We start from the raw sequence: 14,089 nt of genomic DNA, 5'->3' as shown, positions 1-14,089 counted from the left end.
CTAGGACACTGACGGTGAGGCGGCGACTGGAGCACGACACACTTATGTTTTCGTGATGTCAATTCCTCTTTGTCGCTTGTCCTCATTACACGATGTTGACAAAGAAATGATGAACAGTTGAGATAACCAAGAGAAACTGACCGTAACAATGAGGCATGTGAAACAAGATATCCATATTATTGTGGTGTTGTTATTTATGTCAGCAATGAAAAGCTTGAAAAGTGTCCACTCTCGTCCCTAAAACGAAGAAAAATATAGACATTTGGTCATAACCATCAGAGGTAATGACACTCATCGTGCACATAACAAACTTAACGTTTCGTTTATTTGATTTATCATCACAACCCAAACTGCCCTGTGTGACCTGTCTGGCCTTTCACAGCCTCCTTTTATTTTACTCGCTTTCACTCACAACCGATCATTTTCTTGTTGCCTGAAGTGAGTGTGCAGGTACAGCTTACAAACGAGGCGCCGTGTGAATGAACCATCGGGATAAGAAGTGAAAGGAAGGCTCGTAGATCACTGATGGGAGCTGCGTCATTTACCCCGTGTCCTTTGCACACCTGGGGGGAGCACAGAAGGTTACCTGACCTCCACCAGTGCTCTTTTATTACCTTGGCAGATACGTAATAGCCTTTCTACTATGGGATGTGCACGTCTATCATGGTGCAGCAGGGTCAACCGGGTCCCCTGCCAAACCCTGGTACAAAATGTGTAAGATATGCTGCCAAACTGACCTTGGTGCAGCACGGGGAGGTGAGGCGAGTCTGGACACCTGCATCGCTGTGTCTGGAGATGATTACTATTAGATGGATCATTTAGGAAATAAAGGAGAGGATTGTTTACAGACAAGTAACGTTTCCTGCACAACTGGTATATTACAGTGGTGCTTCGTCAAAACATGCACTGTACAGTTATCTGCCCTGTCAGTCAAGTCAAGGGGTGACCAAGGCGAGGCATCAACATGGAAGGCGCGCTTTTCTCGTGCGTGAGTTGAATCTCTGGTGCCTCTCATGACGCTAGAGGAGTGCGCGCTACACTACCACTTAGGCTAGAAGCCTATAGAATTAAACTTCACACGTAAAAAAGGAAAGCAATTTACTCTTTTCCTCTTTAGTGTGTGTGTGTGCTTACATAGTCAGTTGTAATAAAGACAATGAGTCCAAAAGTTTTAGCTACGACTTACATGTTTGGAATGAGACCGAAAACTTTTTAAATTACCCCCGTATTTGGCTAAGATTCTCAGCAAACGTTCTCACTAGAGTGGCACAAGTGCAGCACTGAGCAGGCCCGCTGACAAGACAAAGCGAGAGTGGTGTGGAGGTGGGGAGAACAGGCTGCGGGTGTGAGCAGGGGTCAGACCTTACATGGGTCTTGTTAGAACCGGAGTGCTGGCTGGGAGGACAGTAATTAATGGAAATGTCATGGACCGTCAACACGCCGCATCACCACATAATGAAATTAACCAACAACATTATTTTTTTTTTTCACGTACGGCAGCCTAATATTAATATAATACAAAACTTAAACTCTATCTGTAAAAAAAAAAAAAAAAAATTGTCCTTACAGCACATTTCTATCCATCCCTGCACCTGTATCTTATTCTGGCCATTCAGTCTTCTCTCTAGCCCATTAACATTGACACACCCGTACATGAAGACTTGAAAGTAGCCTCCGTATGCCTTAAGTATAGTGAATATTATCATAATGAGTTGACAGGTGACTGGATGATGTTTAGAAGCTATTTATAATACTAGAGAAAAACATAAGAACACGAACAAGCGACACGTATAGCAAATTAACTAACAGGTGACTGCATGACGTCCGGAAGCAGTCAGTGATATTAAATAGGAACGAGAGCATAAAAACTAGCGACGCGTAAAAAAAAAAAAAAATAGTCATCAATGTACATAAGTGACTTGTTTCCTTACCCAAATTGTCTCTGGAGTATAGCTACCCTTACAAATGCCATTGTCAAAAATAAATAAATAAATAATAATAATAATAATAATAATAATAATAATAATAATAATAATAATAATAATAAATAAATAAATAAATAAATAAATAAATAAATAAATAAATAAATAAATAGATAAATAAATAAATAAAAACACGTCAAACCAGATGAATGTCAAGGCGTGCCAGAAGTAAAACTACGAGTATAGTGACGTGGGTTACTTACAAATTTTCAGGCCATAGAATGCTGACAACTTTCATTATCCTGAGTGCGTGGTTATTTGTTCGTTTCGGGGCGTTAATGTTCCTCTTATCGCCCTTGACTGTCGTGTTCTCCCGCTGTCTGTCTCTGTATCTCCTGCCCGCGCTGAGGAGGACGGGGACACTTAAGGCTGCTGATGACGAGACAGGAAGAAAGAGCGGTGAAGCGTGGCCTATCTGTGAAAGTAACGGTGGAATAAATGTATGTAATCGAGAGGAATTGTAGAGTGTAAGGTCATTATAAAGTCCTTATGGTTCGCTTCGGATTTATCACTGAGAGTTTTGTCATTGTGGTGGGTTTTATGGTGTTTGTGGTTTATTTTATTTACTATTCATGTCGCTTCTGCTACCGCCAGTGCTGCTACCGCTACCATCGCCACCGCCACCTGTCCTACGCTTCTCGTTTATTTATCGTTCTGTTTATTGGTTAACTGATTTATTCTTTAATTATTATTATTTCTTATTTTGTTGTTGTTATTATTACTATTACCCTTTTTATTGTTATCGTTTTTTTTTGTGAGTGTGTGTGTGTGAGTTTGGGTTACACTCGCATTCTTTTTCTTTTTTTCTTTTTTTCGTTCCATCCTTTCTCGACATCTGGACTAAAAGTAGAACAGAGAGGAGAAAAAAAAATAGTATCAAATTACTAACTCAGACAGATTCTGCCTCCGCCTTAAACTCTCTACCTGGGCGACGAGTAATAAAACGTGAATAATGAGTAATGAGTAAATAGATATCCACGTGAAGCAATAATTCTCACTTCAAGTCTGGTTTTCCTACTGTCTTGTGATGTGATTTTCACTTGTTTCTGTGTGTGTGTGTGTGTGTGTGTGTGTGTGTGTGTGTGTGTGTGTGTGTGTGTGTGTTTTCAGCATCGCCACTCTCTCCTATGACTCTCCCTTTCTACTACGTCGCATTATCGTTTTTGTGATGTTATTTTTAGTCCTACTTTCTCCCACTAATTATCTTTTTGTAGTAGTAGTAGTAGTAGTAGTAGTAGTAGTAGTAGTAGTGGTAGGAAGAGGAGGAGGAGGAGGAGCAGGAAGAGGAGGAGGTGGAGGAGGTGTTGGTGGTGATATTGGTATTAGTAGTCATAGTAGTAGTAGTAGTAGTAGTAGTAGTAGTAGTAGTAGTAGTAGTAGTAGTAGTAGTAGTAGTAGTAGCAGCAGTAAAAGTAGTAACAGTAGTACTAGAACTATAATTATAATAGTAATAGTAGTAGTAGTAGTAGTAGTAGTAGTAGTAGTAGTAGTAGTAGTAGTAGTAGTAATAGTAGTAGTAGTTGTTGTTGTTGTTGCTGTTGTTGTTGTTGTTGTTGTAACAGTGCGTAAGAGGACCGGGAGGAGGAGATTTACATGTACTACGTATATAACATTGTAGTGTACCATACGTCATATCATATGTCACAAAGGTACATACACAGGGAAGCATTAATAAATTTGTAGCTGAATGTGAAAATGCTTCAGGTTTCGGGTGTTCGGGGCGTCTCAGTTTGCACTCGTTCAATACCAAAACTCCAGAATGGCTAAAGAGTTACGGAGAAAATGATACTTGGCATCACATGGATAGGAATTAGGAAGCAGACAGAACCTTCAGACAAACCTTCCTTCCCATCCTTATTACCTTGGTGTGTGTGTGTGCGCGTGTGTGTGTGCGTGTGTGTGTGTGTCCCTACGCTCCCATATAAATTGAGAACATGTTTTTTCGACACTCATCGGTCTATTCCTTTCTCCTAAATAGAACACAAAAACGGGGAGGCTGCGGGAGTGAAGGAGGACGGTGACATTTTGGTCTCGTGGGTCCAGTGTGCTGGGCGGGTGAGGCGACAGGTTAGGAGGGATGCGTCACATTTAGCCCCGTATTCTGAAACGCTTTGCTCTCTCACCATGACTGTTTTCAAAGGCCACAGAGGTGATTAGCCTGATTGCTGAGAGTGTTTCTTCTATTCATAATGTAGAAATTTTGTTAATCTGTCACTGGAACCATCGAAACTCCTTTAAAAACCCGTGTAACTTCAATTAAAGTCTTTTGAATGTAGTGGAGGTGCTGCGAGCCTTTGCATCTCTTATATGAAATGTGTAAGAGAGCGAATATCCCAAGCTATAGATTCCTTTCACAGTGACTGCAGCGTGATTATAATGTAGATCCACTACACAAAATCATTAGGATCATTAGGGCAAAACAGTAACTAAAGGTTTGAGAGACCATGTCCGATCGTTGTGTGTGTGTGTGTGTGTGTGTGTGTATGTGAGGCAAAAAGATAGAACTGCAGGTTGGATGGGTGGTTACTCTTATGTCAAAGTTAAACGTCACATCGGCGTCACGAAAGGATGAGTGGGTGGGGTATCTATCATGACTACACATAGTCTTGCTACCATTTCCTTTAAATTTTAGCTAAGTTTACCCTAAATTTACTCTAATTATTGTCTTCATTATCCACATATGACACCAAAGCATATTTTGGTCAATTAGGTCGGGGTCCCAAACATTCACTGCCAAAATAGCATCCTTGTCCGAAGCTTTGTTATGATTTCATTTGCGGGAAACGATATGACGCGGCACTTTAATCCTTTAGTAACCACGCATACTCCTAACTGGCACGTATAACAGTCCCCTAACAGCCTTGTACCAGTCAATTAACAGCCTCGCAATAGTCTCCTAAGGGCAAACAGCAAAAGGCATTTCAAAACCAGTGTTGCTAACAGCCTTGTAATAATCACCTAGCTGCCACGTAACAATCTCCTAAGGGTAAGCATTGCAATACTTAACCTAGCGCTATGTATAGCTTGCTCCAGATCACGGCTCGCATGGCATGGGCTCCAAATCGCCGAGGATGTTTTACCCAAGTGATGTCGAAATTGTTGTGTGCAGTTTTCGTATGTAATGTTTCTTTGAATGCATCCCTCAATAGCATGGATGGAGAATTTTCTTGCCATGCATCCATTTACTACGATTGTCTATGTCCAGAATGAAAATTAGCGTGTGTAATGTTTAGCGTGTACAGTTTTCATATGTAATGCTATTTGGAATGGATATTGTTAGTGCGGTGGATAGAGAATTTCCTCATTGTGCGCCCATCTACTGTGTTGGTCTGAATAGAAGATAACCTGTATTCTTCATCGTAAAATGTTTAGTTTACCTGCAAAGCTACCAGCGATGTACCACGGAGTTTATTCTCTCATTTCCCTCAGCACTCTACCGGATGGTGCCTATTGAGAGGCTAACGTGCAGGAAAATTTGTTATAGCTTTGTCTCCCTTTAAAATAGTGTCTTTTTAATCTTTGAATAAAAGAGAGCGTTATTGGGGATACTAAACTAGTTCTCAAACTTTCTCGCTCTCCATACACTTCAGCACTCTGTGGGGAAGTGACACTGTGTTATTCAGGTGTACCGTTTGGATGATACTGCAGTTTAACTAATGATGGAAAGAAATCAATTAATCATTGAGTGCAACACAAGTTAGTTGCGTGATAATGTCAAGTCTTCTTCAAGGAAAATTACATTAATTAATTATTATCACTACTGTATATTCCTGTATTATATTACTGAAAGGAAGCCTAGCCAAGTGTTGCGAGCACAGATGTTTAGGCAGTGAGGCATTCCACCTACTGATACTATATTTGTATCCTCATTATACAAATTACTGTACAAATTACCGTAAAATTATTAACCGTGAAGTGAGCAGCGATGTCGGATGAGCTAAATAAATAACCAACACAAAATACAAAGCCACAGTGTAAGAAGCATGATCTAGAACAAGAGGAATCTAGAAATAGGAATGAATTATTATCAATGTAAGAAAAACAGGGAGAAGAGAGAAGCCATCTTAGGCTAAAACATGACGGCTCAAAGATTAACCCAACAGCATGAACACTGGTAAGCTCGATAAACAAGTAATAAGTCCCAGTACTCAATGCAGGATCTGATCTCTCTCTCTCTCTCTCTCTCTCTCTCTCTCTCTCTCTCTCTCTCTCTCTCTGCAGAACCTCCACAGAGCCGGACACGGTGCTGTAGTAGTGACGGGTGACAGCTGACGGTGACGTGTTCCAGTCCAGGATGGCCTCCTCAAGGTAAACAAAATTCCACTTGTCTAGGTGTTTCCTGCTGTAGAATGACATCCGCCAGAGAAATATATGAAGTTGATAAATACTTTGATAGTGAATCAGGACTAAGCAGAAGAGTGAACCATGTGTGGCGAGCAGCAATCCCTGCCACTTGTTGAGGGACCAAAACACCTGTGTTGTATTTAGAGGCCGTATCAGCTGCTCCCCGACGCCCACTCACATCATTGATTCATTTACTCGCTATTTCTTCTACTGAATAATAGGAATATAAAACAAATATTCACTTAAACTTATCGCATTGTATGTTTTATTTGCTAATCGTATTTTTTTTTTTTTTTATATTATGAAAAGGGAGGTTGACCAAGGAAGCCAAACAAGACAGAATATAAACAGGATCACTAAATGCAGCCACCAATAAAAATAGGCGTAAATTCATAAATGAGTTTTAAGTAGTTTAACTGAAAAGTAAAAAAAAAAAATAGAGAACTGAGCAGGATCTTTGTGTGTGTGTGTGTGTGTGTGTGAACTTCGAGGAACTGGCCAAAAAATACTCTTACTCATACAAAGGCAAGCATAAAACACTGCATACTCACTCCTGTTACCAACGTATGTTCATAGTTCCTTATTGTTCTTGTCCTTCCAGGTAAAGCCGTGAATAAATGTAGGAAGATAATAAACTCAGTAATGTTATGTGCGCCAAATCTAAAAGTAGTTGAGTAATAATGTCCTTGCCACCTGCGTGTGTGTGTGTGTGTGTGTGTGTGTGTGTGTGTGTTTGGGGGGAGTAGGAGGGGCATATAAAAGTAGAGGCGACAAAACGGTGAACGACTGAGATAATGACGGATGGGGGATGGATGGCGGCTTGCAAACTCACGTCATTCCCACCTTACTTCTACATCATATCATTCGTTTATCATTTTTACTCATTTCGTCTCGTCATCAACCTAACCAGCGTGACCTTGCATCCTCATGACCTCCTTCACACTGTGCTCAATGAAACTGATCCCCACCGGAGCCTGGAAGCCCCTCTTTCCCTCCGCTAGCAGTCCCTCCCTCCCTCCCTGCCTCCCTCCCTCCATTTCTGAATCAACCGAGACTCGAGGGTGACACAGCAGCTTGAGGTTCTACATGACTTTTGCCGTGGCCTACACACACACACACACACACACACACACACACACACACACTCCCATTCTTCTCACCCACTTCACGAAACCACTCCCCTCTCACACAAACCACCACCACCACAACCACTCCTATCACCATCACCACCATCACCACCGACAACAATATACCACTACTCCTGCTGCTGCTGTTGTTGTTGCTATTACTACCTTCTACTACTACTACTACTACTACTACTACTACTACTACTACTACTAATAATAATAATAATAATAATAATAATAATAATAATAATAATAATAATAGTAATAGTAATAGTAGTACCAACCGTAATCACTGGGGAAAACATCAACAAAAAATCAGCAATTCGGCAAAAACCAGCAGGAGCAGCGGCAGCCACAAGAGCAGCGTCATTCACCCCAGCTGCGTTACGTAAGACAGGTGATGCAGCTGTTCCCGCCACTCACTGTGACCACCGCAGGTTCTCCCCTCGTGCGGCGTAACGGGGCCGGGGCGGGGCGTGACGGGATTGGAGGACGCTCAGCCAGGGGGATGTGGAGGGGCGGCCCGTGAAGGTGTGAGCGTGGAGGCTGACTAGGAGACCCGGCCACACTTAGGCTGATCCCATTAGTCATGTGCGACCATTAAGCCCGCCGCTAACCCTGAGTGCCTCCGTGAGTGTGGCGGTGACACGCTCGGTCTGCCCTTCACCACACCACCATGACATTACTTGTTTCCTTCTTAATTGTTGCAGCTTACCTTTCCCTTGTTTCCCAACTCTCTGACTGCTAATAACACAGTGTTTACCTCATTAGAGTGACCTTAGATAATTTACCGAAGATTCGAACTAGGCCGTTATTCATTTGTTTTGCTGTTAGTGGCATATTTTGAATTGATACCTTAAACTTGCTATACAACATTTCATCTAACTTGAGAAGGATTCACAGCAGTCAATGGGATTTTAAGACTTTTAAACTATATAAAGATGCGACTATCTACGTTATTATTTTGTTAATGCTGGAATTTCACAGCATGGAATCACCTTTTCTATGTTTGGCACCGAGAAAGCTGCTTGGATTTCTGTGGGAAGGTTGGTTGGGTGTTGCATTGTGTGGGTGTATTGTACCCCTCCCTGGACGGCCTCGAAGGGGTGGCACAGTTGAGCCTCCAATGGGGTGATGCATTGACCCGTTACAGGCGTGTTGCGTTGAGCCTCGGAGTGGTGCGGGTGACGAGGTCCTTTAGCTGGAAGACGCGGAGAGGCTCACTGGAGTCATGGTCAGTGTGGCACAATGGTATCGAAGGAATGACTCTTTCACTTATCTCTATATGCTTTGGCTATGCATGTGACAAAGGTTTCGAGCACACAATGGGGACTTCATGTCTCATACATTGGGTTTCTTTTCTCCTTTATGTCCGGGCATTCAAACGTTTGGGCGTCTCATCTCGGCAAATTATAAGAGGTTCTAGTGAAAGTAACTGGAATCTTGAAGAGTTTCATGACTCAAGTGACAGTCCAACAAGGATTCTGCATCATAAATAGCAAAAAACACTCATGAGAACACAACTAGCTTTCTGTTTGGCCTTGAAAAATTTTCCTGTTGAGAGAGCAAAGCGTTTAAGAATACGTGTCTTGGTGTTTGTATAAGGGATTGGTCAAAGACTACAAAAAACAAAAAAGTATGTATATGAAAAAAAAAAAAAACTCGCTTAATTGCTGGATGTAATACCGTGGGAAATAGCAAGGCTTGTGCAGCGGGGGTCAGAAACGGGAGGGGAGAGGAGGGAAGCATGAAGTAGGCACGTTTGGAAAGCAACACCAATAAATACAGCAACAGAGACAGCGGGAGAGGCAACATCACAGGCTAGTACAGAAATCGGAAATAAGTCACTAATGTTTTGGATTTTGATAAGACAAGGAGCCTTTCCCTCTTACCTATGTATGTTTTTTTTTTACCTTACAGTGTGTTAATGGAAAGTGAAGGGTGTGTCTCCTACTGTACTGGCTCCTCATATACGAAGTACCTTGTATGTGGAAAGAATAGAGCTATATTTAAAGCATAATCTTATTAATTCTGTTCATTCTACGTTTATACGAGGGTGAACGCCAAGAGTATTCTAGTATCTTAGCATCTCTTCGTCTCCTTTGCTTTGCTTCATATTCTCCTAAACTTAGCTTTTGTCTCTCATTTACGATACTTTAAGCAATGTGATCTTATTGATTCCATTGATTCTATGTTTGCTTTGTATGGTGACAGCCAAGATGTATATTACCCACTTTAGCATCTCTTCTTCCTCTTCTTTGCTTTGCTTCTATACCCTTCATTTGCGATTTTTTTTTTAACTGCATCATCTCCTTTTCATCATCTCCGTTAGATCCTTTTCTGGATCTAACGTATTGTCCTCTTATGCCTCTTCTCATTTTCATATATCTCATCTTATATTTCCTTCTCGATTATCTCCGATTCAACACACGAAGATTCTGAATTCATTTTTAAGCTTCCTGTTCCTTAAACGAGTCATCCTTTTTTCCTAGCATTCTCTCTCTCTCTCTCTCTCTCTCTCTCTCTCTCTCTCTCTCTCTCTCTCTCTCTCTCTCTCTACCCGCGGCAGTTGGAGTAATGGACTCAAGGAGGAATGCATGGAAGGAGGGAGTCATTTCCTGTGGTTCTGACTCACTGTCCTGCCCCGCCCTCCTCCTCCAGCCCGCCTCAGCCACCGCAGGCCGACTCCCACAGAAACACAGACGTATATGTAGATGGACAGACAGACAAGGGGGTAGGAAAAAGTTAATGACTGAAAAACCGAAACTCTAGACTGCTTGAATTTTTCTTTCTTTCTTTCTTTTTTGCTTGCTTGTTTGCTTTCTTCTTCTTCCTTTCTTCTTCTTTTCTTGAGGTGGAGTTAAGTTCCGTATGCCTGTGTGTGTGTGTGTGTGTGTGTGTGTGTGTGTGTGTGTGCGCGCGGGTGGGTGGGGGTGTGTATTTATAGACAGCCTTGAGGTTAAAAATTGAGGCTGCGTCGTCATAACTTTTTTTTGTCATGTTTTTTTTTCCTTTTAGAGCATTTTAAAGGCCGTTTGAAGCTGTGTGCGTGCGTGCGTGAGTGCGTGCGTGGATGTGTGTGTGTGTGTGTGTGTGTGTGTGTGTGTGTGTGTGTGTGTGTGTGGGCGCGTGCGTGTGTCATTTTCTCCCTGCTAGGAATACCATTAACCATCCTAGGGAAGTCGTTAGGTAGCCCCAGGGGAAGGATAGAGGAAAGGGGAAGCTGGGAAGACTTATGATTAAAAGAAGACCATGACCGGAATGCAAAGGAGGTGGAGGAGAAGGAGGAGGAAGAGGAGCGCCAAGTTTCTCCTATAGCTAGCCTCGTTGGCACGTCAAGGTATTCTCTCTCTCTATGATTAAAACATTACCTCGCGTATCCAGTGGACATACAAGGTAAAGAAAGAATATAACATATGCTCTCTTGTTTATATATTGTTTGTTTACTTACCTGCTGCTTAAATGTTCCCTCGTACTGTACATTTATTTCTTATAGTCTTCCCGTTATCATATTGCGTCATGCAGATTAGATGTTTTGATATCTGAGTTTTATCTTCGGTAATGTAACACTGATGGATATAAAGTTACGTGATTTTAACGCTTTCAGTGCCATAACATCGGTTTTATTATACTCTAGACAGTACAAGATTTTTGTCAAGTTAAGATACTTTTCGTTATCAAGAAAGTTACATGTCTAAGTCAAACACACGGAATGTATAAAATTGCTTAAGTTTGACGAGAGACGTTATTCCATATTCTTCCTGAGCAGCTATTTATAAAGTTATAAATTGCTCAGTCACTTGTACAAGTCAGCTATGTCCTATTTACTTTAGAATGACTCTAGAGGAGGTGATTCGTTGAAGTTAGTCAGCCGTGTGTAGTAATGAATGGGTTAAAAAAGTAAGCACAGGTAAGACATTAAGACGACAACGTTAACGGAAGACTATTCAGTATTCCGGGGTACTATTACTATTATTAGTATTAGTATTATTAAGTACCAATATCTCTTTGTCTAGTATGAAGGCACGTAATGATCTCATATGCATGCTGTCATTATCTACACTACTATCATTTAACTATTATCATATCACACAACTTTAATTTCGGATAACTCTTTTGGCTCATCTCAACAGGAGGAGACGCGTGTGTTGGCAAGCTGATCGTTGTCTCATAGGCTTGTCACTTCTGATGGATTTCCTCCCTTGATTGATGGTCCTAATGGACTCGCATATCTTATCTAAATGTCATCAGCGGTTAAGACTTGTCATGTTGGGATATTCTTCATCTGTATCGAATTATCTCTTCGTCTGATTGTCTTTTTTTTTATTTCTTAATTGATTTGGTCTTTTTTGTTGTCTTACCTATTTTTTTACGAAGATACATAAAGGGATCTTTGGCACCCTCCCACCAAACACACACACAAGTGCATACAAATCTAACATTCACTGCTATGCCTCACCCTGTCACCTGCATAATAAGTTGAGTGTCCAAGCTTTCACTACTCTATTGTCGTCATTTGGGTCTCATTCTTTGCCTTGTTTATAAATGTCTTATGTAAAAACATATGCTTATGTAACTTACTCCTTCATTTCTCTCTCTCTCTCTCTCTCTCTCTCTCTCTCTCTCTCTCTCTCTCTCTCTCTCTCTCTCTCTCTCTCTCTGGGTTTTTTCCTCTTTCTTATCCAAATTCCCTCCTCCTCCTCCTCCTCCTTCTCCTCACGCCCACACTTCCTCATCAGCTCACTTTCTACCACGCGGCCCCGAGATCTCTCCTGCACTTCCTGTAAACACACTTACTTCCGCTCTCTCTTGTCCCCTTATTCTTCCGGTCTCCTCCCTCTCCCTCTCCCTCCCTCCCTTCCCTCCTCCTCCTCCTCGTCCTGCTTCTTGGTACCCTTGTGGTCTTTGAAATGAATGTCAGTGTCAAGGATAAACTACTTCTTTCTGCCCAGTTCCTCCTCCTCCTCCTCCTCCTCCTCCTCTTCCTCCTCCTCCTTCTTCTTCTTCTCCTCCTCTTCCTCCTCCTTCTTCTCCTCCTTCTCCTTCTCCTCCTCTTCCTCCTCCTCCTTCTCCTCCTCCTCCTTGTCCTCCTCATTAATCATAATAATATTAAGGAAACTTGGAAGAGGAAGAAGGAAGAGGAAAATTTTTGCTAGTGAAACTTTTAAGGAAAAGTGTATGATGACAAGAGAGAGAGAGAGAGAGAGAGAGAGAGAGAGAGAGAGAGAGAGAGAGAGAGAGCGAGAGCGAGAGCGAGAGAGAGAGAGAGAGAGAGAGAGAGAGAGAGAGAGATCTTATTTATAGATACAACCACTACTACTACTACTACTACTACTACCACCACTACCACAGCCACAATAGCAGCAACACTCAAACAAACACAGTCAATGGACAGGCGAGCGTCCCGGATTTCGGGGTTGGCTTGGGTTTAGGGAGAGGGAGCTGAGGGTCGCGGCGAGGCGGTATGTCAAGGGTAAGGTCACGCAGCAGCTGAGGCCTCCACCCCCCTCCTCTCCCTCCTTTGCCTTGCTCGTGCGGGTCTTGCTGCCTCACCTTCGCTCTTGAAAACTCTGATGCAATGCTTGCCTCCTCAAAACCTCCCTCCCGGCACCACTACCACGACTACTACTACTGCTACTACTTCTACTACTACTACTACTACTACTACTACTACTACTACTACCTCTACTACTACTACTACTACAACTAACTACTAACAATACTACTACTACTACTACTACTACTACTACTAACTACTAACATTACTACCACTACTACTGCTACTGCTCCCACTTATTAACGCTATCTCACAATATCGTTATCTACTACTGTTACTACTACCATTTCTTGACTTCACTCCCAGCAAAATAACCACTACTACTACTACTACTACTACTACAACTACTACTACTACTAGTACTACTACTACTACTACTACTACTACTACTACTACTGCTACTACTATTACTACTGCTACTACTACTACTACTACTACTACTACTGCCACTCCTACTGTTATTTTTTATTTGTAAGACGGGTTTTGCCAAGGTCAACGAAAAGATGGCAAAAAAAAAGCAAAAAGGAAAAAGAAACAAAGGTCTCCTCCTCCTTCTCCTCCTTCTCTTCCTTCTACTTTTCTTCCTCCTTCTTCTCCTTCTCTTCCTTCTACTTTTCCTACTCCTCCTTCTCCTTTTTATCCTCCTGCTTTTCCTCCTCCTTCTTCTCCTTTTCCTCCTCTTTCTCCTCCTCTTATTCCTCTTCCTCCCCCTCCTCTTCCTCCTTCTCCTCCTCTTCCTCCTCCTCGTCCAACTTTGTCTATCCAATCCTGCATCTCTCACCTAAGATTAATGTATATGATCACTATCCCGTAAGAAACAAGAGATGTGATAATATTTTTTCTTTCCTTTGTGTTCCTTGATGTTTCTCTCTCCTCCTTACACCCTTCTTCCTCTTCTTGCTCCTCCTCTTCCCATATGACCCCCTGACCTACCACACACCCCTACTCGACCCACTTCTTCCTTCCTCCTCTCTTCTTTCTTCCTCCACTCCCTCCTCACGCAACATTCACGTTCTCTCCTCCCGCCCCGTGTTCCTCGTCTCCCCACCCCCCTTCATTCATCTCCCCTTAACTACTCT

General features: G+C 42.1%; 1 long non-coding RNA gene across 1 annotated transcript in view; it reads left to right on the top strand.

Annotated features, from left to right (window-relative positions):
• The window catches only part of LOC135100334 (uncharacterized), a 34,548-nt gene that overhangs the window by 3,644 nt on the left and 16,815 nt on the right, over window positions 1-14,089 (top strand). Inside the window, exon 2 of the long non-coding RNA XR_010268614.1 lies at window positions 6,204-6,290. This is a non-coding gene — a long non-coding RNA (uncharacterized LOC135100334). The remainder of the gene's footprint in view (window positions 1-6,203; window positions 6,291-14,089) is intronic.

The sequence above is a fragment of the Scylla paramamosain genome, chromosome 5, assembly GCF_035594125.1.
Source record: "Scylla paramamosain isolate STU-SP2022 chromosome 5, ASM3559412v1, whole genome shotgun sequence".
Classification (NCBI taxonomy): Eukaryota; Metazoa; Arthropoda; class Malacostraca; order Decapoda; family Portunidae; genus Scylla; species Scylla paramamosain.
The sequence above is the reverse complement of the archived record's forward strand: the minus strand, read 5'-3'. Positions and strand labels throughout refer to the sequence as shown.